Here is a 4,451-nt window from a genome sequence, read left to right as displayed (position 1 = left end):
CTTTAAATGACTTAAGGTCAAGGCTATCTGTCAACAAGAAAAACCTTTAGGTGGAATTGTATCCACACAAAATCCACCAAGATCTGCATTCTTTTTATACTTTCCTCTGCCACCAAGTCTGGATTGGTTCTTTCGTCTTTTCTTCTTTTTGACCGCATCTGTTTATACATACAAGGAAAACCTTCACATTCCTTGGTAGATTTTGATACAAAGAGGAATCTTAAATAATGCATGAGCCACAGTGCAATCTCCAGGGATTTTCTTAAGAACTTTTCTTCCACTTGCACTGGGGGCAAGTCACTATGAACATCTACTTGCCCACAGCGAAAACAGGTTGTCCACTTTCACAATTATGCTTATTAAAATATACTTTAAAAGATAAACATAAGAATTGCAATCTGTTTATTTTATATCATGTAATCAAGGACAGGTTTTATCTCCTTTGTGACCGTCGAAAAATGGTCTTTTTCACTGGAATTTTTTTTCCCCTCAGCCGGTAAATTTTTGCCTCAATTTTTGTTAACCTTCAAATATATAAGTAAACCAGATCCAGTGTAGAAAATAATAAAAATATGCATAGAACATTAACCAGCTTTCATACAACTTGTTAACAGTACCGGCCAACTTCAAGTGACCCACTTTCATTCAGAGGTTGGGGAAGAATTGACCCACAAATACAATGTCCCTGAACCAATCTCTCAGTTTAAATTCAGTAATTTGCAGAATAATTTTAAACTAAACATATAAATAAACTTAACTAAAGATTATCACCACCAATATCAATGGGTAAACAGCAATAAATACGGCCTGGGGGCAAATACAATGCAATACAGTATATTACCTCGTGCACAAAAGAATCTGCTAGGCCCGTATTCACCAAACAATTCTTAGACTTAAGTCTAAGAATAAAGAAAATTGATTAGGTCGAGTCCGTCACGTCGAGTCCGTTAAGTCGGTCATGTCGGGTCCACTGTCCGCGTCGAAAAAAGAGCATGGCTATCCCAGCAGGCATAGCATCCATCCGATTGGTCGCGAGCCCCATTGGCGGGGTTTTCTTACAAAGTTGTCGTTCGTTTCTTTCAAAGTCCATTCGGAATGGGAATCAGACAACTCGCCCCAAAGAAATCTCACCCCAAGACAATTCGCCCCTGAAATCTGAACAAGCGTGAAATGTTAAACGACGTTTAATTTGACGGGCATGCTTTCATTTTCTGTTCAAAGATTTTTTAATCAGACATATTGTATGATAGTTTGGTTTAAATATAGAAGAATAATTGAATGCTTTTGTGTTAGTTATGTTTTGTAAAAGTGTGAGTTGATGAAAATTAATTATGCCGACATGCTTTGATTGTCTGGACACAGATTATGAGTAAGACATATGGTATCACAGTTTGGGCGTGATAACAGACTACATAAGGTTATTAACAAGCTTAACCAGACAACAATGCTCTTTTTAAAGTAATTGACCACTCGCCAGCTGTCAATCAAACTCACGTAATAATCAATCAGATTTCGTTTATTGCGGCCACATGGTCCGACAAACAAAGACTTACGGAGTAATGGAATAAGCGTTTTATGAAAACACAACTTAGTGGGCGGAGCGATTGCGTATTTGGCGACTGATCATTTAAGAGGGCTGTCTGTATATAAAGCGGGCAGTTTTCAGTGAATCATATGCCCCAGACCAGACCACGATACTAACCTGGCATATTACAAAAACACATAGGAATGCTGTCTTTGCTTTTATAACCAGAAACACTAACGTGTGCGCTCTCCCTAATACCAAATTTACTATCATCTCAAACTCAGCCCTCTCTTCTTTCATCAAATAAATGACCTATCAAAACTAGTCTGGCCCTTACAACACCACAGTCTCACAAGACACTTAACACAGCAATAAGAAAGAATTTACAAAGAAATTTTCTACCCCCAACGAACTAGTCATCGGCCCAATCAAACAAACATAGTCCCTTTCTTCTATCATCAAATACATGATCTTTCAAAAACTAGCCTGCCCTTCGCAATAACATTCAAACTATATACCAAATAGCAACAGAGAGAGCCCACGTTACCGTAAGATATGACACAAGACAGCAGAACTACACATGTATATAAGTACCGATACTAACACTATGTACTAATATGTCCTCCGCGAGAGACGTTAAACGGGGGTGCAGTGTATCGGTGCTATACACCGGGCACTTAAAAGAACCAGGGGCGCCTCTGGAATCGGGGCGTTTCCTGTATCCTGCTCGAACCCCCACTAACACCTCTCATGGGGCGGACGAGCACAATAACCACACTTGGGTAAATGAAAGCTAGAATACGGGACATAAACTATAATACTATGAGTTTTACAAATTAATATAAAACATAAATAAATCATATGATATAACAACGGCATTTTGAGATCATTTATTTACTTTACCTATCCAATTATAATAGCAAATATAACATAACTACAAAATAAATACATCCCAGCTTGATACATGGTCTGGATGTTTGGCAGGTGGGTGGGAAAGAACGATGGTGACTCCGGGTGGGGCTTTGGGGGGCTCCATGGTTGGTTCTTGACTGATCTGTTGTCGCGCGCAGCGAGAGGGTGGATGAGGGTGCTTGTCTCGAGGGTCTTCAGCGGTTGGGTGCTAGGGCCGGGGCCGTATGCGGGCGCGGGGGGGGGGGGGGGGGGGGGGCTCGGGCTCGCTCGGCGTGGGTGCGCTTGTGCGGGGGCGGCGTGTTCTGCGATCTGGGAACTGCAACGATATACAGCCCTTCACGACTGACCGACGACCGTAAATAACCGACAGACATCTCCTCTTCCGCTCCAGACAAATGCACAACAATCACATACCACATACTATACACAACCATACACAGATCAACATCAAGGGACCCGGAACACATGGGCGTGGCACTCTCATACACATCACCCGTTATGAGTGGGGGGTTGTGAGAGCGTTATGTGTGTGTATTCCGGGTCTTACTTACCGAGTGGTGTTGGTATGTGGGTCGCGTTGAGTGTCTTGTACATAAGTAGTGTGCGGGACACTCGGCGGGATCCGCACCTCATCACCACCTTACGGTAAATAACACATTAAGGTCTCATTGGCCAACGTGCACGAAACTCTCTTTAAATTAAATTATTTGGCGAATACCCGGGAAGCCGGGGTAAATTTGACCTACTTTGGCTCTAAATTAATCTTTTTCCCCTGAGAGGTCACAGGGGCAGGTCGGGCTACCATAACCTCGTGAAGAGGCCAGTAGGACCTGTAAATAAACTCTGAAACACACACAGTGAATCATAAATTGAACTAATTTATATAAATATTTCAAACATTTGTGCTTCTTAAATGTAGGATACAATAATTTTACTGTGAGAGTAAGTGAGTTTTGTGTTTCTGCAATGGCAGAAGTGGTAAAGTGCATACATTGTGGAAAGACAGTTGGGCAGAGGCAACGTGCTGTTTCTTGCGATGCCTGCGAGCGATGGCAACACTTAGGTTGTGATTCTGGTAAGTGAACTTATAATATAATTATTTGTTATGACTTACATTTTTCAGGTCAGGCATATAATGTTTTCCCATAACTTATGAATCTAAATCATTTGATACTTGCATATTATCGGGTAATCAACCAATGTCCGTTAATCCGTTGACACATAACAGATACCTGATAACGATAATAAAACATGTCATATAAATGTGGGAAGTCGCTTGACCGTTACCTTTGCGTTATATCATATGGGTAATGTACACCGCTGCTACACCCGATAATTAATTAAGCATTGTTGAAATCCAACATAAAGTGCTGATTACATAGGATTTAAAACAATATGTTTGTACTTTTACCTGAAATAATGAAATATGAATGAATATTATAATATTATGTGCATTTTATATTTATGATAAGAATTTACATCTTAACGTTTTATCTAATTTATACATAGTAAATAATCGTGATTATTTTTAACTAGCTTAACGCCCTTAACAATATTATTTCAGATATAAATTTTTACGTTTCGCACGTCGATTTTGGTATTTTCTTTACGAGTGAAACAATATAGCCAATACAAAATATCCTATTGATTACTCAAACACACTCTTTTACTATATAACATCGTGCATTTTTAACCATGGAATATTTTTAATATGTTATATAAGACTACTTGCTATACTGTCAGTGCGGAAATTGACCTTATTTCTTTATATCCACCTTCACATTTTATTAGCGCCGTCTTTAATTAGGCTATCTCTAATAAAGAACAGATAACTGTGAAATTAATAACAATGTGCAACGGTGATGTGGATACATCCTCGTTTTAATTTTACATGTACACAACAATTTAGCCATAAATGAAATCAATTATTTTGGCAGTAAATCCAATTTTCCAGTACAGTAGCCAGGTGCCTGTGTATTTAGCTGATAAGATATATTCACCACAGCAGGTTGCT

Source organism: Dreissena polymorpha, chromosome 9 (assembly GCF_020536995.1).
Source record: "Dreissena polymorpha isolate Duluth1 chromosome 9, UMN_Dpol_1.0, whole genome shotgun sequence".
NCBI classification, from domain to species: domain Eukaryota; kingdom Metazoa; phylum Mollusca; class Bivalvia; order Myida; family Dreissenidae; genus Dreissena; species Dreissena polymorpha.
Note: the sequence above shows the minus strand (reverse complement) of the source record.